Raw genomic sequence first — 22,728 nt, forward strand, 5'->3', positions numbered from 1 at the left:
TTCATGGGAGTTCAGGTAGGAAGCTAGAGGAGGAAACAATGATCATGCTTTACTACCACGCTCTTGTCCTTCTTTGCCCTTAATTCGAGTCTTCCCATATTCCTTCCCCATAGTGGCATGGTTTCCATATTGTTTCTTTGAAAAGAAGGGGCCTCAGGTTTATTCAGCACCCACTAGATACCAGGTTTTCTGCTTCCCATATGGTGGTTTTAATGACATTTTCTGTATAGCTAGATGTCAGCTGGCATCCTTTGAGAATGAAATCAATTAACCCAAGCCCTTTATCCTTGTACTACTCAAAGTCCAATGTTTTCCCTGGGTTTTCTGTACATGTCCAGGTACATTTTCATGGTCACCTCTGGCTCAGATCTCATTTCCTCTGAACTCTTATCATCATTCAGCTGTTAAGTACCTGGCTGTTCTCTTCCCTGTACTGCATGATGACCCAGAGGTGGAACTTGGCACTATAAAATCCCCCAACAAAATATTTCTACAAATAATAGGATTTTTTTTTTAAAAAAGTGAAGAAGCAATGAGGTTTTCTATCAAAATAATGAAAAATACTATAATATTGAATAATAAAATCTGTGTTTGAGTCCCTCAGCCATTCTAACACTGGGAATTATTAGCTAAGAACTTCAATTTTTTTGTCTAGTTTCTCAGCATTGTTGGTTCCAGTCTTCCTCTTCATCCTAGTCCTCTATTATCTATTCTGTCCTCAACGCTCCCTGTATTACTTATTACTCCAAGAATTTTAGCTCTTTTTCCCTTCTTGAATCTAGACATCTGATATATTCCTAAAAGTCATTAATATTTCCCCTAAACAAAGATTATTTCAGTTATTCTGGGTCTTATCCTTTAACGTCACAGAGTAATTGGTGTTAGCAGCTCAGTCATGTCCAACTCTGTGTGATCCCATGGACCGCAGCCCACCAGGCTCCTCTGTCCATGGAATTCTCCAGGCAAGAATACTGGAGTGGGTTGCCATTCCCTTCTCCAGAGAATCTTCCCAACCCAGGGATTGAACCCAGGTCTCCTGAATTGCAGGTAGATTCTGTATGATCTGAGCCACCAGGGAGTAATTGGTAGAGCCTTTAAAATCCCAATCCCTCTTCCCCTACTTCCCTCCATTCTCAGCAAGTGCAAAGGGCAGCCCAAAGATTTATTTTCCTACCAATATAAATTATGCCTCCCTGCTTGAGAAAGAAAGTGGCTTGCATGTGTGAATGCTTCTTTTTTTTTTCCTTGATCCAACATCAGAGATAAGGATATTAACAGAGCATTCATACCAGGGCATGCCAAGTAATGATCCATCCCTTTTCCACCATGCTGCTTTTCCAGAACAGATGGTGGCCAGAGGAGTCTCTATTCACTGCTAAATTAAGGAAATATGGGGTAAAAGAGGATAGAAGGGAAGAAAAGGTAGAAGAAGAAAGAGGAATTATCAATGATCTTGAAATTGAGTTTGTGATGGAAATGTTAATTTTTTTAATGTATAGTAAGAAGCAGAGAATGTGAGGAGTCAGAAGATAGAATGGTGCATTTGCTGTTAATTTGCTCCTCAACGTAAAGGAGCCAGTTTGGGGAAAAACAGTCTTTATCCCAGTGATATTCCACTTTTGGCAAGGCATTTCCAAAGCAGCTTTCCAACAATGAAGATGGGCAAGTGTCTCTAGATTCTTCTTGAAATTAAATTTCATCGAAATTATTTTTGCTTCCCTGAACTTTTTTTCATTGGCCTTTATTTTTCCCTTTGTATCTGAATTTCCATAACAAACAAACCTCTTGGGGCTTTCTAATTAGCATCTTTAAAAAAAATACATGTATTTACTGACTAACATGAATCTTTCTTTTCTACAAAATCTCCAATAAAATCAGAAGTTAAAGGGGTTGAGAAGTTACAAAACAATGTATTGGTCTGATGATTTCAATTATGAAAGCCATTCTGAAATTATGTATTTTCAGATCTCAGTAAACCCCACAATACATGATGTTAAATTACAGCTTTTCTTGAAGCCGACTTTGTGTTGCACTCACCCTTCTACGTCCAGAACTTAGTCTTATCCTTAAACCAAAGATAAAAAAGTTCTGATTTGACCTGACCTTTGTGTGGCTGATGGAGAAGGCAATGGTACCCCACTCCAGCACTCTTGCCTGGAAAATCCCATGGATGGAAGAGCCTGGTAGGCTGCAGTCCATGGGGTCTCGAAGAGTTGGACACAACTGAGCGACTTCACTTTCACTTTTCACTTTCACGCATTGGAGAAGGAAATGGCAACCCACTCCAGTGTTCTTGCCTGGAGAATCCCAGGGACGGGGGAGCCTGGTGGGCTGCCGTCTATGGGGTCGCGCAGAGTAGGACACGACTGAAGCGACTTAGCAGCAGCAGCAGCAGTGTGTGGCTGAGCCTGTGTGGGACTCAGTCTTTAGTGACAGCACAAAGACAGTTAACTGCTTAACTCCCCGCTGAGACGTAAAAGCAGATTATTCTTTACCTGTGAAAAAAATGGAAGTCACCCAGTCATGTCCAATTCTTTGTGACTCCATGGACTGTAGCCCACCAGGCTCCTCTGTTCATGGGATTTCCCAGGCAAGAATCATGGAGTGGGTAGCCATTCCCTTCTCCAGGGGCTCTTCCTAACCCAGGGATCACACCCTGTCTCCTGCATTGCAGGCAGATTCTTTTACCATCTGAGCTACCAGGGAAGCCCCAGGGACAAAGAAATGCAGCAAGATCTATATTGGTGATCAGCAGTACCATGCCTTATGTAGTACACACACACACACACACACACAAAATCAAGCCTGTAATGGCTTTAGCAGAATTTAGTGTTCTCTCAGCCTCACTTTGCATTTTTTGAAATACAGCAAGCTAGTTTATTTCAAGCAAGTTCCTTCTCCCTAAACTATGTCCCATGAATGTCTTCTACTTTATAAATATACTATCCTTCAGCAGTAAATCCTTTGCTTTATATTTCTATAGAAGCAAGCTAAGTGATTGTTATTTTGACATCATTCCAACCAAGCCTGAAGAAAAAGAGGTTTATAATTTTTTAATACATGCCTTTAATTTTTTTAAATAAAGTTTTAAAATGTATATTCCTTCAGGAGACAGAAAAATGAAAAATCTCTCCTGTAAGCGATGTGATAATAATAACTTGCTATTTTAACCTCAAGATGCCATCTGCATTTCATAATGTAATCCCCCAGTTCTGAAAGGACAGTGATGAAATGATGTGACCTTTACACATTCCTGTTTGATTTCTCTCTCAGTGTTCAGTCGGAAAAATAAGAAAAGCTAAATATACCTGAGCCTCTTCTGTCTTTTCTAAACCAGAAATGGGTTGTCTAATTAGCTTCCTTACTCTCCCCACCAAGAAACAACTGGCATGCTTCCCCCTTCCAGGGGTTGATGTCTGCCCCCGTTAGAGAATTCTGAAGTGGAGGACAATTCTTTCTTTTCACTGGCAGGAAATCCCGTAAATTGAAAAATAACAGATTTCAGATTTTCTGAGTCTTTGTCTTGGACTCCAACAAACAAATCCCCTCTGCAAGCAAATCTGACAGGAAAAATGCTGTGTTGCCTGTTTTATGAACCATGACAAGGAGAGCAAGGGAGGGAGAAACAAGAACCTGGGCTCCCACCAAACAACCCTCTCCTCTGGTGAGAGTCATTTTTTTTCTTTCATCTTCCATCACAAAAAAATGAAGAGGTAAATTTCTGTCCAGGGAAGTAATTCCACAGAACTGGAGCAAGAATACCAACTACTCCTCATGCTCCTGCTTGTTTTGAGGCCTGAAATTCAAAATTCAATTCTTTTTGGTGGGATTCTTCTCAAAAGAAATAGAAGATATCTCTTAACAGCACAATTCAGACCAGAGTAAACTCTGAAATGGAAAGAAATGATTGCTGGATAAAATGACAAGGGGAGGGACTTCCCTGGGGATCCAGTGGTTAAGACTCCAGGCTTCCACTGCAGGGGGCACAGGTTCCAACCCTGGTTGGGGACTGACTAGTAAGATCCCACATGCCAAAAAGTAGAAAAAAAAAGATAAGGGGAGTGTGATATTGCGATTTATAATAAGAAATATATACTTGGTCCTCCTATTCCCCACCCCCCTCAACTTTTATCAAACAACTCATAAAAAAAAAAATCCTTCAAATGTCTAAATAAAGAGTGAAAGTGTTAGTTGCTCAGTCATCCGTGTGACCACATGGACTGTAGTCCGTTAGGGTCCTTTATCCATGGAATTCTCTAGGCAAGAACATTGGAGTGGGTTACCATTCCCTTCTCCAGGGGATATTCCTGACCCAGGAATCAAACCTGTATCTCCTGCTTTGCAGGCAGATTGTTTACCATCTGAGCCGTCAGGGAAGCCAAGGAAGGGTGGGGGTAGGGGGTGGCGGGAGGAGGAACAATGTCTTTTGTTATGTTAATGAGATGACTTTGAGAAAGTATCTAAAGCTGGGGACTGATGGCCAGCACAGCCAACTGAGTAACTAGAGGACTGGAACTTCAGTCCCCTCCCCTGACCACCAGGGAGAGGAGAGGGGCTGGAGATTGAGTTCAATCTACAACAGCCAATGATTTAATCAATCCTGACTATGTAATGAAGCTTCCATAAAGATCCAAGAGGAAAGGGATTCAAAGCTTCCCAGTTGGTGAACACTTGGAAACAGGGGAGAGGGGTGGACCTGAAGAGAGTGTGGACGATCTGTGGCCACTCCCCACACCTTGTCTCCCGTCTGGTTGCTCCTGAGTTATATCCTTTTATAATAATTGGTGCTCTAGTCAGTAAAATGTTTCTCTGAGTTCTGTGAGCTGCTCTAACAAAATATAATCAAACCCAAGGTGGAGATTGTGGGAACCTCTAATTTACAGCTAGTTAGTCATGAGTACAGGTAACAACCTGGTCTTGCAGCTGGCATCTGAAGTGGGGAAGGGGACATCTTATAGACCTGAACACTTAACCTGTGGAATCTGATGCTGTCTCTGGATAAACAGTGTCAGAATTGAGTTGTGTTGTAGCACATTCAGCTAGTGTCCAGAATATTGCTTGTTGTATGTGCTGGGGAGCCTCCCAGTCCCCTCCCCCCATACACACACATTGGAATTAAGTCCCAGGACCCAAAAGAGGGTTAGATGTGTGGTTCTTAAACAGGCTTGATCTCTAAAAACAACTCTAAAACAAATCAGCTTTCCTGTTCTCAATTCTTTATCTGACCCCATGGACTGTAGCCCACCAGGCTCCTCTGTCCAGGGGATTCTCCAGGCAAGAATACTGAAGTGGGTTGCCATTCCCTTCTCCAGGGATCTTCCCTACTCAGAGATCAAACCTGGGTCTCTTGCATTGCAGGCAGATTCTACCATCTGAGCCACCAAGGAAGTCCAGTCTGTAAAACAGAGATATTAGATATTCCTATCCCAGGTGGCTCTTGTAAAAACTGATGTCAAGTATCTATTTTGGAACCTGATACATAATACATTTCATTATATTTTAATAACTATTCCTATTCTTGACATTAAGGGATTTTTTTCCTGTACGAAGTACAGAAGTATACACAGACCTGAAATGAATGCATTACATTTAAATTCAGTTCAACATGATTTTACACAGCCTACCCCATGCAAAAAGCACTTATCAGGCAAAGTCTTCAAGACAGTCCCATTACAGAACACCCTTGGCATTTGAGGATTTAATGTCTCCTGAATCTCCTCTTCACTAACCACCATGAAGGTTAGTGACATGGCAAAATAAGATATAAGTGTGAGTAGGATAAGGTCAGTGTATGCGCTCAGTCAGTTCAGTGTGTCCAACTCTTTGGGACCCCATGGAATAGCCCGCCAGGCTCCTCTGTCCATGGGATTCTCCATGCAAGAATACTGGAGTGGGTTGTCATGCCCTCCACCAGGGGATCTTCTTAACCCAGGAGTCAAACACGAGTCTCCTGTGTCTTCTACATTGGCAGGTGGAATCTTTACCGCTGAGCCAAGGGGAAGCCCAGTATAAGGTCAATAAGTTGGTTGCTCCAGAAAGAGCCACTGAATTAATGATAGCCCAGTCAAGTGCCCTGTCACTATCTCTAAGTGTATGGTTGTAGTCTTCTTTGTGAATTATATATACTCTGTGTGTTAAGTTGCTTCAGTCATGTCCGAATCTTTGACCCCATGGACTGTAGCCTACCAGGCTCCTCCGTCCATGGGATTTTCCAGCAAGAGTACTGGAATGGGTTGCCATTCCCTTCTCCAGGGAATATTCCCAACCCAGGGATCGAACCCAGGTCTTCCACATTGCAGGCACATGCTTCACCGTCTGAGCCACCAGGGAACCAGGTGATCAAAATGTGGGGATTTTTGAAGATCTTACATAGATTGTTAATATCAAGTTAAAGTCTTAGAAGTTCAAATCCCTCAATTGGAAAGGGTCTTTAGTTCAGTTCAGTTGCTCAGTTGTGTCCGACTCTTAAGGGTCTTAGTGAAGCATTATTTCTCTGGTCACCCTCTTGCCTTTGGATAGAAGAGCTCTATAAGCCAACTAGGATGGATATAATTATCTTTTCTTGTTCTGAAGCTTTCTAAGGATGGACACTTCCCAGATACTCTCTGTAGCTGCTTCCAGCATCTTCTCACTCATTACAGTCAAGATGTTCTTCCTTATGTCCAATTTAAACTTTGCTTCTTTCTTCAAGTTAAGAGTTTCTCAGAAGAGGCATAAAATACATGCTCTCTTCTTATTTTCAATGAGCATCTAACAGCACTTTAAGTAATATCTTGCATGCAAATAGGTTGAATGTGATTTAAATCAGTTAACGGGTCAAATGCTTTTGTAAACCTGAAGACATTAATCAAGCTACTCCTTAACCTTTACAAAGTTTAACTCTGGACTAAATAATATTAATTGCTAATACATTTCATCCTAGGACCCATTTTGTCAAGTATTAATGCCTCCTAATCTTCAAAACTTCTCTAGTTAAAATGTTTTCAGAAATAACAATGTTATATGATCTAATTGATTTAGTGACCTAACTACCACACATAGACCCTGAAGTCAGTCTACCTGGGTGCAAATCACAGTTCTATAATTTACTAGTTGTACAACTTTGGGCAAGTTTTTTTTTTTTTTTTTAACTTTTCTACCTATGCCTCAGATTCTTTATCTGTAAAATTGAGATAATAATGATACATCCCTCATATGGCTGCATTATGGATTAAGTGGGTTAATATTTGTAAAATGCTTAGAGTGGTACCTGCTTGGTAGAAGTACTCAGTAAGTATTATTATTATTACTAAGACTCCAAGATGATTTTTTAGGCCTTAAGATTCACACCTGATTAGTCTTCGTAATACTATCTTTACAAACTTCTTTGTACTATTTTCCCTATGTGGAATATCCATCACCTTCCTACCTAGATTATTCTCCTCTTGAACATCTCAGCTTGGTAGTACTTTCTTTATGATGTCATAAGTTAAGATCTCATCATTAGGGCCCATTTTTAGTGTTAATTGTGGTCAATAATGACCCCATGAAGACTGTTATCTTTTAATAACCTACTCTCTCAATGACATTCTTGGCTGTTCCTTGAATGAATAAAGTAAATCCTACAATTTTTAATAACACTTCCCAATTCCTAGCAAATCTCTTTGCTCTTATAATACTCTTGATAAACAAAGGTGAGCTGATTGATGATATTTTTATGTTTGATTATCTCAAACTTTAGTATAAAAACTCTTATTAGGTTATTTACTCTACCTTACATCCATTATTGAAGTTCATATAAGGTGCTCATAACAGTGACTGGTACATAATATGTGTTCAGTGAAGGAAGGGGAAGGAGAAGAGGAGAGGGAGGAAAATGAAAACGATAAAGAAGAAAATAACGGATATTTCCCCAAATCAGACAACATATTATCTCATTAAGCCTTCAATGACTTAAGAAGAAAATATAATTTATCCCCATTTTAAAGATGAAGAAATTCAGGTTTTGAGTAGCGTAGGGTGATCATAAATCCTGGCTTTCCCAAGACAGTGTCAGTTTACACTTCTTGATCCAGGTATTGTTAATAGTGCTCCTTTTCATTCTCAATGGTTCATGTTTGGATAATCAACTATATGATTATTCTAGAGTTAAAAATATTAAGGTAACAGGGCCTGTAAGTGCAGGGGCTGCAATTAAAATAACATCAACTCCAGAACCCTCATTGTCTCGGCTAAGCTCATGGAAAAACCGCATAACCCATTTCTTTCACAGACTAGGAAGTAACACAAAATGTGAAAGTTAGAGAGGTATGGGGGACCATACCTCTTTACAAATTTTAAAATGTGAGAGGTCTCAGAGTGAGCACCAAGAGAAAATGATCAGGAGGAAAGGTGTGAGAAACTCTTTCCATTTTTTTTTTTCCTGTCAGATGTCACAGAATAGTTTCACAATTAGAGGTAGTACTGTGAATTTCAACTGCCTGATAAAAATCCCAGCACTGAACAAAAATATCATTATATTTGATTATGTAAGATGTGAATTAATGTTATTCCTGATATCCTAGCATTAAAGCAGGAGAAATTCATTACCAGCCTAAGAGATAACAGTATAACAATAAAAACACCAGTATTTAACATTCATAATAGTTTACAGTTTTATATCACATATACAGAGCACATATTTGTATGTGATTTAATCTCTTTTGATTCTTCCTGCTCCTTGAAATAAGTAGAACAGACACTATTATTTCCATTTTACATGGAACTGAGAATCAAAGGGCTTAAGTAAGTCATGAGATTCATACTTGAGAGTATAAATTAGAATACAAGCTCATCCTGACATTTTAAAGTGATTTAAATTATTTAAATATAACTTGACAGAAGCATATTCAAGGGGAATGTACTTAAGGAGAAAAACTGAAATTATGTACACCAGATGGGGAGTGTCTGGATTTAAAAAATTGCCAGTGTGCTGCCCACTAGACACTGATTTTAACTATGCAATTCATCAGGTTATTAAAACTGTGAGATATTATTGCCACCTGGCCCCGTCAGCATAGATACTATGCCTTCAGACAATGGAAGTGAATTTGTAGATTTCACATCTTGGGCTACAGAATGTTGAATATCACTTGTCAGATAAAGCACAATTCTTTCTGAGTGAGGAGCGGACAGCAGAAATGCTGGATCAGCACATCTCACTCTGCAACTGCGCTGAACTCTTTTGTATTGGTTCCCAAAGTAAGGAAACTGCTGATTCTGGGAAAATATGAAGTAAGTTCTGTTTCCCCACTTTTTCCCTATTCTTTTCTAGTCTTTCTCTTAAGCAAACTTGTTCTGTCATTCAATCATTCATTCACATTGGTGCAAATACAAGAAATAAATACTAGCATGATTAGTGCCTGTCTGGGAGTTATTTGCCTTTCATCATGAATCAAAACAGAGGATATCGAGATCTGATGACAGTATTTCGAGCAGGTAGCTTCTGAAACCACCTTCCATAGTTGTTTCCTACCCAACTACTGAAAGGGGCCCACATTTCCACTCAAAACTAAACCTCCAGTCAGTGAGATTGAATAGTATTGAAAAAGAATAGTGGAATTTGTTTGGTTTGAGGTTGGGCTCACATATCTCTGTCCATTCTGCACAAGCCAAAGTACAAATCCTTTAAAATGTGTGAAAGCTCTATGGTAATGAGGCAAAAAAGATCTTCATGACCCAGATAATCACGATGGTGTGATCACTCACCTAGAGCCAGACATCCTGGAATGTGAAGTCAAGTGGGTTTTGCTGCTGCTACTGCTAAGTCGCTTCAGTCGTGTCTGACTCTGTGCGACCCCATAGACAACAGCCCACCAGGCTTCCCCGTCCTTGGGATTCTCCAGGCAAGAACACTGGAGTGGGTTGCCATTTCATTACAAACAAAGCTAGTGGAGGTGATAGAATTCCAGTTGAGCTATTTCAAATCCTAAAAGATGATGCTGTGAAAGTGCTGCACTCAATATGCCAGCAAATTTGGAAAACTCAGCAGTGGCCACAGGACTGGAAAAGGTCAGTTTTCATTCCAATCCCAAAGAAAGGCAATGCCAAAGAATGCTCAAACTACTGCACAATTGCACTCATCTCACACACTAGCAAAGTAAAGCTCAAAATTCTCCAAGCCAGGCTTCAGCACTCAGTGAACTATGAACTTTCAGATGTTCAAGTTGGTTTTAGAAAAGGCAGAGGAACCAGAGATCAAATTGCCAACATCCACTGGATCATCAAAAATGAAAGAGAGTTCCGGAGAAACATCTATTTCTGCTTTATTGACTATGCCAAAGCCTTTGACTGTGTGGATCACAATAAACTGGAAAATTCTTCAAAAGATGGGAATACCAGACTACCCGACCTGCCTCTTGAGAAATCTGTATGCAGGTCAGGAAACAACAGTTAGAATTGGACATGGAACAACAGACTGATTCCAAATAGGAAAAAGTACGTCAAGGCTGTATATCGTCACCCTGCTTATTTAACTTCTATGCAGAGTACATCATGAGAAATGCTGGGCTGGATGAAGCACAAGCTGGAATCAAGATTGCCGGGAGAAATATCAATAACCTCAGATAAGCAGATAACACCACCCTTATGGCAGAAAGTGAAGAACTAAAGAGCCTCCTGATGAAAGTGAAAGAGGAGAGTCAAAAAGTTGGCTTAAATCTCAAAATTCAGAAAACGAAGATCATGGCATCCAGTCCCATCACTTCATGGTAAATAGATGGGGAAACAGTGGCTGACTTATATTTTTGGGCTCCAAAATCACTGCAGATGGTGACTGCACCCATGAAATTAAAAGCTGCATATTCCTTGGAAAGAAAGTTATGACCAACCTAGACAGCATATTAAAAAGCAGAGACATAACTTTGCCAACAAAGGTCCGTCTAGTCAAGGCTATGGCTTTTCCAGTGGTCATGTGTGGATGTGAGAGTTGGACTGTAAAGAAAGCTGAGTGCCAAAGAATTGATGCTTTTGAACTGTGGTGTTGGAGAAGACTCTTGAGAGTCCCTTGGACTGCAAGGAAATCCAATCAGCCCATCCTAAAGCAGATCAGTCCTGAGTTTTCACTGGAAGGACTGATGCTGAAGCTGAAACTCCAATACTTTGGCCACCTCATTGGAAGAGTTGACTCATTGGAAAAGACCCTGATGCTGCAAAGGATTGAGGGCAGGAGGAAAAGGGGACGACAGAGGATGAGATGGTTGGATGGCATCACCGACTCGACGGACATGAATTTGAGTAAACTCCAGGAGTTGGTGATGGACAGGGAGGCCTGGCGTGCTGCAGTCCATGGGGTCGCAAAGAGTCAGACACTAGCAACTAAACTGAAACTGAATGAGGCAAAACTATAATTCAGCAAGTTATGCTTATGTCTTATGACAGGGATTTTGAACACAGTAGGGCAGATGTCTGTAATATTTCAAAAGTCTTTCCCTTCCACAATTTCAGAGAAGCAGTTTATGAAGTTCTGTTCACACTTCACGATAGCACACCTTGCAGGGGTGTTTCCCAAAGTAGGGTAGACCTGGATGTAGGAGATATGCACTGATAACCCACTAAAAACGGAATATGACTTTCCAGTTTTTTGAGTACCTTTCACTCTTCAAACTTTTCATCCTGTCCTCCTCCTTCTGTTTCCAACTTTGAAACATCTGAAAATCAGTTCCCACCAACATGAATCTTCATAGTGAATCTTCTTTGTCTCCTCTCATCAGCCTCAACTCCAAGGTCAGTTTGAACTGGGATTTTTGTTCTCTAGAGTGTTCTTTCAGGATGTGCTGAATAGTGTGTGTGTGTGTGTGTTGCAGGTGGGGGTGAGCAGAAAAGTGGCGATGTCAGTGGGGGAAAAAAAATCTCTTTTCTCCATTTAATGTGGTAGTTGATTTAACACATTTACTGGTTATGACAAATGTCTGTGTGGGTGTGGAAGTTTCAGACAAAAGTTGATGTTTCAAAGCAGATATTCATGTTTAGGGTAAGGATACATTTACAGCAGATATGACTAGATAAGATAGATATAGTGGATATTATATGCTTCCATAGTAAATATATATTTCTGAATTAGGTATTTCATTTACTTTATATTTTCAAATGTGGTTAAGCTCCTTGGTTATCATTTAAAATTTAACTTGGCTCCTCTAAAATCACCCCAAATGCCTGAGAAAACCTTTTTCATATGCTTCCTTTTATGTTTTACTTTTCTTCTATTTAAATGCTATTCACTTTGTGGTCATAAATCCAGTTATTCTTTGTAATTTCTTAAATGTTTCCAGAAATATTGAAAGTCCAGTACCAACATACAGATTACATTTTGAAAAATGAAATGAATTCACTAATTTTTAAAGACAATACTTAAGTGTGTATACATATATATGCATATATATGTATTTTGAGATTTGTCATGAAATGATTTTGTGTCTCTAAAACTGGCTGTGCCACCTGATAAAGTTGTTTCTATGGAAATGGCTCATGATTCACGATCAACATAAAAGAAAATTACATATGAAAGTGTAAGGTAGAGCTGACAGAGGAACTAATAATTTCTGAATTAGAAAATTTAAACGCTGAATTTAAATTTAAATTATTACTAACACTTTTTTATGTCTAGAAAAATTCTTTTATAATCCTAATAAATGTTATTAAGTCTCTATAATATGCTAAGAACTACATACAGAGCATAAAGAGTATAATCCTAAACTTCCTGTAGCTAACATTGTGCTGAGGGTAGGAGGTGGAAGACAAGGCTAATAAAAACTGTATACGAACTGAAAGAAAATCATTGTTATATTGGTTGGGTCTTTTGTCTTTTCAGAGTCTCAGACTTCTCAGAGTTTTGCTTCTATGCCCTAGACATTCTTCCTCCAGTAGATTCCTCTTCCGTGTGGCTACAGACAAGACTATAGAAGAAAGATGATTTCTTGTGGATTTTGAAGTAGATCTAGATCCGTTTGGGTGGAAAGAGATTACAGGTGGGAGAAGGGAGAAATGATGGCATCTGACATGAGAAAATGTTCTAGGCACAGGTAGGATTTCAAATAAATGTCATTGAACTGTCTCTATGGAAACCACAAAGGGGTTTCTCTTGACTAGAGAATCGAATATCATTCTCTTGAAAATAATAGATCGAAAGAAAAAGAAACAACCTCTCCATGAGTCACAGAGGGTTAGAGTAGGCAGACATCCTGAACTTTCAACAAATCTATTCCTCTACCTTCAGGAAGGTTCCCAAATAAACCTTCTCATTCAAATAGGATTTTCTCTTAGCAACTTCCCGATGAATCCATTCAGCAACCAGAAAAAGACTCTGGGCCTCTAACTTTCTGGTTGCATCCCAAGGACCTTAACCCATACTCTTTCTAGGGATTGCTAACAGCTACCTTCTGTCTCAACCCTCTTCTGTTTAAGTCTATTTCTCTATCTGCTTCTCTGCCTTCTTTCTCTGAACTCAATGACACAATCTATGAATAAGCCTTTGCTTAAATAGGTATCCACTTGCCAGGAAACCATTTGTGGGGATAGGGCTCTGTTGAAACCTTGTTTCAACAAGGTTGTTTAAAATCAACCCCACCAAACCATTCAAATGTTTCTGCTCTTCTGTAAAGCTCCTGGGAGTCACTTTTGAATTTTCTGGCAGCTAAGCTTCATTTCTGCTGGCCCCACTTGTGCTGTCTATTATACCCCGTCTCATTTCAGTGCCAAATGCACTTTCTACAAGAACTCACACTGCTTTCATGTGATTTCCCATGGAAACACAGTGTTCCAGAAGGACTCTGAATCATTCTACAGACTCAATGGAGAAGACAGCAGATGCTGTGTAAGTGAGTTCCACACAAATCTTTTTTTCCCCTGCCTATAGAGTTTTATAAAAGCAAAGGAAACAGCATACAAAGGTCACTTCTCTAGGGCATTTTGAAAAGTAAGTTCTCAATCTTATCAGGGTCTGGGTCCTCCTAGATAAAGAACAATGTTGCTATAGATTAAAGTTGACTGCACTGAACATTCTCTGTCTTTGGCCAGCACCTTTTCTCCAAATCTCTAACCAGGTCATTCCAGCCACCACATGTATGGGCTCAGAATTTTTCCATGTAGAACTTGCCTTATTTGTGAACTGAACTGGAAGGGTCACCAAGAAACTAGTTTTTCTCAGGATAGGCCAACCTCTAAAATATTCTGCCTCTATATTTCCACAAGAGGGACTTCCCAGGTGGCTCAGTAGTAAAGAAGCAAACTGCCAAGGAAGGAGATGCAGGAGACTCGAGTCTGATCTCTCGGTTGGGAAGATCCCCTGGAAGAGGAAATGTAACCCACTCCAATATTCTTGCCTGAGAAATTCCAAGGACAGAGGAGCCTGGCGGGCTATAGTCCATGAAGTTGCAAAGAGGGAGACACGACTTAGTGACTGAGCACGTTCCCACAGTATCTTGTAACAACATGCTCTGATATTTTTTCTAAAAGAATCTGTAAAGACATCTACTTTAGTGGTAAACAAGATAGCTGGTACTTCCTTTCCTGTTTCCCTCCCTGGGCAGATGGTACCATATGTGCCCATCATTCAATATGGAAGTCATAGGGCATCTTAGGCTCACTGTCTTTCTAACTTCCAATATCTAACCACTCACAAAATCCCTCTTATTGACTTGTTTGAATCTTTTTTTCCTCTTCCTCTCCATTCCTAAAGCTACTGTTCTACTTGAGGCATTTACCATCTGATATGAAGTTTAAACCCCCCTCTAATGCTTCTTAACTAGAAATGTTTGCCCCTGTTTTAGCCTTCTCTACTTTACTCTCCAGGAAGCCATCAGAATGATCTATCTGAAAAATAAAATGTAGCAACCTGTTAAAATCTGTAGCAGGTTTCCTGTTTCAGAATTAGGACTCATTTCCTTAATGCACACATTCCATCATTTCTTTCTGTTTCTCTGCCTCTCTAACTCTGTCTCGTTCTCTCTCTCTCTCTCTTTGTGTTTTTAAAATGAAAATGTAAAACGTGTAAAAGTTTTAAAAATCAAACAATTCAAAGAGGCATATAAAGAACACTAAGTATCCCTCCAATTCATACTCCTAGTGCTGGTTCCATTTCCAAGAGGCAGCCACTGTTACTCATCTCCTGAGCATTCTTCCAGAAGTGGTCAGTGCCTATACTATATATATGGAGAAGGCAATGGCACCCCACTCCAGTACTCTTGCTTGGAAAATCCCATGGATGGAGGAGCCTGTTAGGCTGCAATCCATGGGGTCACTAAGAGTCGGACACGACTGAGCAACTTCACTTTCACTTTTCACTTTCATGCATTGGAAAAGGAAATGGCAACCCACTCCAGTGCTCTTGCCTGGAGAATCCCAGGGACGGGGGAGCCTGGTGGGCTGCTGTCTATGGGGTCACACAGAGTTGGACATGACTGAAGTGACTTAGCATAGCATAGCATAGATATATATATGTATATATATATATACACACACACATACATACACACACACACACACTTCTAAAGAGGGTTCTTTTTACACAAGTGAGAACATTCAATAACACTGTCCTACATCTTGTTTTGAGTATCCTGTTTCATCTCTTGACAATCTTCCCTGTGCCTTTTAAGTTCTCACAATAGTGAATGACCTGTAGTTCCGAGAACACTCCATGCTGTTTGCAGGCACACTTGCCAATGCTTATGCCCTTCCTTTTGCTTGGAAAGTATTCTCATGTGCAGCCTACACAGGGTGCTCACTACTAGTCCTCTTTAGGATTCACCCCAAGTATTAACCCTTTACCATTCCTTAGAAACTACTTCTCCATGCTTCCACAGGACACGGACATGCATATCTCTATCACAGCCCCTACCGCATTGTTTTAAAATCACTATTTCTACATTCTCCTCTACACTATAAAATATTTGAAGATATGGTACACGTCTTAGTCATTTTTCCATTCCTAATACCGAGTTCATGACACGGTAAAAGACTAACTGTTCAGTATGTGCTGAACCAAAACAGCCCACCATCAAGGTAACTATGAGTGTTTCAAAATCTTCCAAAAAGGAAAAAAAAAATTACTTCAAGTATACAGATCTTTGTTTGTTTGTTTTTTAAAGACTATAAACTCCACAAAGACAGAGACCTTATCTGCTTTAATTACTAAAATGGTTGAATGCGTGCTTTTGGGAAAAGGCCTTTAATCTTAAATATGCAAAACAATGACAGTTTTATTGGGATTGTAAGAGACAAAATACACTCAGCACTTAATGGAGGTGTAGAAGAAAAAAAAAAACTATTAGCAGAAAACAGAAAGGAATATGAGGATTTTAAGAAGGGGATATTGAGTTCACTAAAGAAAACCTATTCATCTTTCACTCATCTATGACCAGTCTTTTTTTCCTAAGTTATCACCACTGATAGGAATTAATTTAAAACCTTTCTTGAGCATTTCTGTCAAGTGCTGAGTAATATATTGTTTTATGCTACTGACTATAACTACTTTCAACAACCAGAAGTCAAGAGACTTCATGAAATGCATGATCTTCTGAAAACAGAAGTATTCTAAAATGTAAAAAGTCAATCCTGCTATTATGAAAAATAAGATTCAGTGTTTTGAAAAAGTTATGGGGGAAATTGTATTAACATTTAATCAACTGCAAGGGTATAGCATTTATCTTTCCACTATCCTCAAGTATGATAATGGCCGTTTGAGTTGTTAAAACTCAAATCAGTTAAAAACATTTAATATCATTTATTTTTCTTTGGACATGTTTTACCTTCTCTGATAATGCAAGATTTGATTCATGTGTGTTTTGAGAGTGCTATCAAGAACTTAGGGGGTCTGCCATGACAAAAACAAATATTTATAGAATTGATACTAAGCGATGTTCAGCTCAGGTGACATCTCGGCTTCACCTCTTGCTCCCAGACCACCTGATGGAAAGATTTTAGGTGATTTGGGTAAATCCTTTGGGATACCCATATCTTGGAAAGTAAAGTTCTCCTTCTGTTTCACATTGTGCTGAAATATTTGTTAGTTTGTCAACAGTTGAGCAAAGTTCCCCATGTGAATACGACGGACAACACTGGATGGAAACACTTCAAATACACTCTTGGCTCCAAAGTGCAATACAATATAAACCCAGCATCATTCAAATCTCATTTTGAATACCATTGATTCAACATTTCTTGTTGTTGTCTTTAGGAATGTGTTTAACTAGGGAAAAAATGGATGATTATGTCATAACCAATTAAAATGGCAATCCAAGGGGCCCCAGATTGCACACAATCATTACAGCAATGTTCCCAGGCGACACCTGGAGTTTGCAGTCAGTGGAATTCAATAAATGCTTTTTGACTGACACATCTACAGAAGAACAAAATGGAATAAGATGAAATCTAACAGGAGAATACAGTGGAGAGGAAGAATCTGCATTTTGGCAGAGTCTAAGTTTCTACAGTAGATATTTGAACTGAAAAAGATTTAGTAACTGGGTCATTTACCTTCATTTTACAGAAGAAAAACTTGAGAACTGGAGAAGTCAAGGGAACTTACTCAAAGTCCCAAAGCTAAATACCAGCAATGTTTTCTTACTTGCCTCACAAATAGGAGCCAGGTTCTGGAATCAGGCTGCCTGGGTCTACAGAAGTTAGATCTGTAACTTCTGAGTTATTAAAGATATTTAATCTCTTTCAACCTAACTTTCTCCCTCTCTCAACCTCAGTTTCTCCTTCTATAATGGGGGATGGTGACTACAGAGACTTCAACAGACACGAGTTTGAGCAAACTCTAGGAGACAGGGAAGGACAGGGAAGCCTGACATGCCGCAGTCCATGGGGGTCTCAAAGAATTGGACATGGCTTAGCGACTGAACAACAAACAAAATGAGTTACTAATAAAAGGATTTGATAACCATGTCTTCTACATAGGATATTCAACAAATGGCATTCAACAAATGCCATTATTTATTTTCATTGTACTACACACTTTAATTCCTAGTCTGGCCATGTAACCCTAGGAATATAGTATTTCAAATGTAACTTCAAACTTTACAAAATCTGGATAGGTTTGCTTTGATGTAGCTTAGAGAATAAAAAGATCTGTTATCTCCAAACAGAAAGGTAAAGGGAAGTTTTTCCTCTTTGAACTTCTCTAGATGGTACAATATTGTAACCCAGCACCTAAAAGTGAGACCTCATTAATAAGAGAAAAACATATTTATATCTTTAACTGCTGATATCTGTTCATGCCTTTAAATAGTACTGACCTATTTACTCTATTTGCAAAGGAATTCTGTTATAACCTCAGAAAATTTACCGACAACAGCAAGAGTATGTTTAAGCTATTTTATAAAGCTATTGCAAGCTCTTAGTGAGGGGAAACCCAGTTTGCAATGTTCTTTATTCTGAAAAAGAAGAGTCACTGGTGCTCTGTAAAGTCGCAGGATAGTGTTGTGCAAGTTGCTCTGCTTGGTAACATCTTCATGGCCATCATTTAAGGTTGGATGACTCATAAGTACTGACACAGCAGGACTGCGTATCAGTTTTAAGTCGAGCCCTACCAACAAGGCTCTTGTCTTTATCCTGTTCCTTATCATCAATTACTACACTAATTTTTGCTTTTGAGCACAGCTACCTGTTTGACTACCCAGAAATTAATTTGAAACTTAATTTGAAACCTTGGAAAAATACCATCTTGAGAGAAATTTAAAAGAAAAAAAAGGTTCATTTCTTAATAATGCTAGGCCTTGGAATAATGTACTGCAATCTTGCTTCTCAAAGAGCTGTCTGAAAGTGAAAGTGAAGTTGCTCAGTCGTGTCCAACTCTTGCAACCCCATGGGCTATAGCCTACCACACTCCTCCATCCATGGGATTTTCCAGGCAAGAGTACTGGAATGGGTTGCCATTTCCTTCTCCAGAGGATCTTCCCAACCCAGGGATCGAACCCAGGTCTCCCACATTGTAGGCAGACGCTTTACCATCTGAGCCACCAGGCAAATCCTGGTGCTGTCTATGTACCAGCAATCGATAGCATCTGGGAGTTGTTAACAATGTAGGATATCAGACCTCACCCCAGACCTCTGAATAAGAAACTGTATTTTAACATTTTGAAATCCCAGAATGGTTCAGATAAACATTAAAGAATGAGAAGCACTGGCTTAGAGAAATGGGGGAGGGAGATTTCTGATAGGTGGTTACTGTTGGGTGTCATCAGGAGGGTGGTAACTAGACATAAGTGAGACATAAATGAAGTGTATACCAGAAACGTCTGGAATCAACTATTAAAATAACAGTGGGATTTAACAATAGAGGGTATTTCATAAATAAGGTTTTTTTTTTTTTCTGGGGTATTATTTAGACAATTAAACTCATTTTAGTTTTTTGAGGAGGTGTTCTTATGTCAATTTTAATGCCTATAATAGCATTCCCTGTGGCATCTATGTATGTATGAAGGAAGGAAACAACGAACACACCATAGGTATCCAATCCTGGGAACAGTTTGGGTTGAGACCTACACTGGATTAGAGCTCAATAGATGTGAAATCTTCTGGGGGTGGCCACTCTCAGACCACCATGTTTTTCGATGGGAGACAGAGAGTTGCATGGTTGAAGCTCCTCTTTGATGATTAGGAGCTACCTCTTTAATAAGAAGGAACAGCTAGTCACTGGAATCAAATACAAGGGTTCAACCTTTTGTTACAGGTATTTAACATCATGTTCCTTCCAATCAATTGCTTTAAGACTTGCTTATTATTATCTGTGTTTTATTGGACTTTTAATAGTAAATGTTAGTGGTTACTTCAAGGCAGTTTCTGAGGATTTCTATCTCTTTTTGTTCCAACTGCTCTTTATTCCTCTTTGATCAGCCATTTGTGTATGTGTTTGTGTATGTGTGTAGATATACAATTTCACAGAAATTGTTAAGAAAAAAAAAAAAAGGTTTGAGAGATTTAATTTAAAACACATGGAAATCAGTAGCTTTTTAAAGATGACTGTTTAGAAAATAACCGTACTGTAGTTGCTATCACAAGCACAATCTATCCCATGATGCCAAAAGAAAAAGTCCTTTCTGATTTAATCAATAATATTTTTGCCTGAAAAGAAAAGTCCTGCTCTCAAGTATAGATTTTTTCCCTGCATCAGAATTATTCTTCAGAGGTTTTCCATTCACTGTTCAAAACCAACAATTCTTGATTATAGAGATTCTTGACTAACAGAGCTCTCTATCTCTTTTTTAAATTTAGGAAAAATATTTTTAAATCCCGAAGGACATGAATCAAAAATACTCCTGATGTGACGTTAGTCTTTAATGAAACACAATGTTAGAAACCAACCTGGAATTATATTTAACTTAGCATAGCATACGAAAAGAATAAAAGTTAAAAGAACCTAGTTTTCAAAACAGAACATAGTTTTCAAAAGCATTAATGTAATGTACAGTTATGTCATTTTCCCAGTTGTGGAAATGGGTGGGTAATAATGGTAATGAATAAAAAATATAAAAATGAGTAATGTTTTAGCAATGGATTTTAATCTGAATTTTCTTTAAAACTATTTTTATTATATGCAATATCCATTCTTAGTTGTTATTTTATTGAAAATTCCCTATTAAATAATCTCAGAAGTTATTGCCTACCAGGGTTCTGAAACATGCTCAATATAAAAGCAATAAGTCTTATTGCTCATTGACTTTTCAACTCTACTGTCTTGTCTAAAAATCAAAGCACATCATAGACAGTGCTGTTAATCAGGGCTAACTATCCAGATTGTGTTTCTATAGAATGCTTGATCCTAAACTCCTCCTCGTTTCCATTTTTTTTTTTTTGGAGTTATTTGCAATCTATGCATTTCAATGCTTTGTCATTGATGACAGAAGAAAAATTAAGTAAATGAAGTTTTATTTTTCTATGTTCTGCTGCTGCTAAGTCGCTTCAATCGTGTCCGACTCTGTGCGACCCCATAGACGGCAGCCCACCAGGCTCCCCCGTCCCTGGGATTCTCCAGGCAAGAACACTGGAGTGGGTTGCCATTTCCTTCTCCAGTGGTTTCTATTTTCCTGTCATGTCTCTAACACCATTGTGGAAAGGTAATGGGTAATCTGGTAGAATGTATTTTTTAATGGTTTATCTGTTGGGTGAATATTTTTAAAAAATCAAGTACATACACACATGGTACAGTGAATAAATAGATTTTCTTAAAATATTATTCCATAATAAAGAGCTATTTCCTATGGTAAAGCAATTAAATTCAATATTTTTTTTCTGAGCCTCTGTACAAATTCCATTGAACAACTGATTATACAGGCCTTTTTTGTTATGGTGGTTGTTTTGGTTACATAGCAACTTCCTATTCCATTCAGTTTTGTTTATGTTTTTAAACTGTAAAGTTGTTTGTAAACATAGTTAACAAAATTATACATTTTAAAAATTCTGAAAAGCATAGTTCTCTGAAAAGCAGACCACTAGCAAAGACATTGTTTGCCTTTTGAGCTTTCCCAATCTTCTCCTATTTTATAAATGATCTGTGTGGGTACTTAGAAGGTGCCAAATAAATGACTGAAAAGGAAAATATTTTCATCATTTATCTACCTGATACAAACAGCTTGTTAAACTAATTCATTGCCTAGTTTATCCAGTCACAATGACATGGATTGGGTATGGTTTGTATATGTGCCCATGTTATTATATTCCTCAGTATCTGTAAATAGTTCCTTTGGGGTGCTTTGTAGCGGGGACATGTATATGAGAGAATATTATAAATGAGGCTATTAAAAACCTTTTCCAAGTCAGAGAATATTCATTGTGCATTGATATTTCAAAACTGTTTTTCTAATACCACCATCAGATTAAAATACTGTTTAAAATAAGCTACTTAAAGCAGGGGAAGGTACAACTATAAAATACAAAATGTAATAGTCACACTTTTAAATCTACTTCAACTCAATATATTTTAAATATATATATTTCTTCCCTGACATACCCTAAAAAAAGAAATTCTTAAGCCTTAACATGCTAAAATAAAATGACACAATAGCAATGAAATGAAATGAACTGACAATTCATTTAGCCTATCACTCTATAGCCTTTACAGCTACACAGTGATAAAATTCCCAAAGGCTTTAGTCTTTAAATTATTAAGGCTATCTAAATTTCCACTGCCACAATACATTTTTTTTCCCGTAAGTGGAATGAAAATGGCATTTTTCTCAGGTAGATCTAGCTGTTCGCTGGGTGGTGTCTTCTAGAAAAGCAACAGGCTTTTCCCCACTACCTTATAAGAAGCAACAGTTAGAAACTCTAAGTAGAAAACTGCTACCCCACAGTGGTTGGAAACAGCCAATAGAGAAAGAAACACTATGATTTCAAACGATGTTGAAACAGCTTCAGAAGGAAGGAGACACTATGAAATAAAAGAATGTTAACTCTTCGCAATGAAAAGATTGCGCTATGTTCACTACACGTTACTATCGCCCTCTCCCTTGCTCTCCCTTTTCCACAGTAACTGATCATCAGGCTTTCCTCCGCATGCTTCGGTGTCTAAGGCAAAACAAAGCAAAACTCGAACCGTTTGATTGCAACTTAAACTCTCAAGATGCAGCAAGACAAATTCATCAACCTCCACGCGGGAACAATGCAAGCCTCTCCCCAGAAGCTGGCTTGAGTACTTTCGTATAAGCCAGCCAGCAGGGACCGTGGTCTCAGCCTGTTGCTCCTGCCACTCCGTATGCTAGGGCCCGGAAAGGG

General features: G+C 38.7%; 1 protein-coding gene across 1 annotated transcript in view; it reads right to left on the minus strand.

Moving 5' to 3' along the window:
* GABRB1 (gamma-aminobutyric acid type A receptor subunit beta1) overlaps positions 1-22,728 on the minus strand; it is a 454,930-nt gene that overhangs the window by 430,455 nt on the left and 1,747 nt on the right. The gene's annotated exons all lie outside the window — the stretch shown is intronic.

The sequence above is a fragment of the Bos grunniens genome, chromosome 6 (assembly GCF_055505025.1).
Source record: "Bos grunniens cultivar Pamir isolate PY7600 chromosome 6, Bosgru_T2T1.0, whole genome shotgun sequence".
Lineage (NCBI taxonomy): Eukaryota > Metazoa > Chordata > Mammalia > Artiodactyla > Bovidae > Bos > Bos grunniens.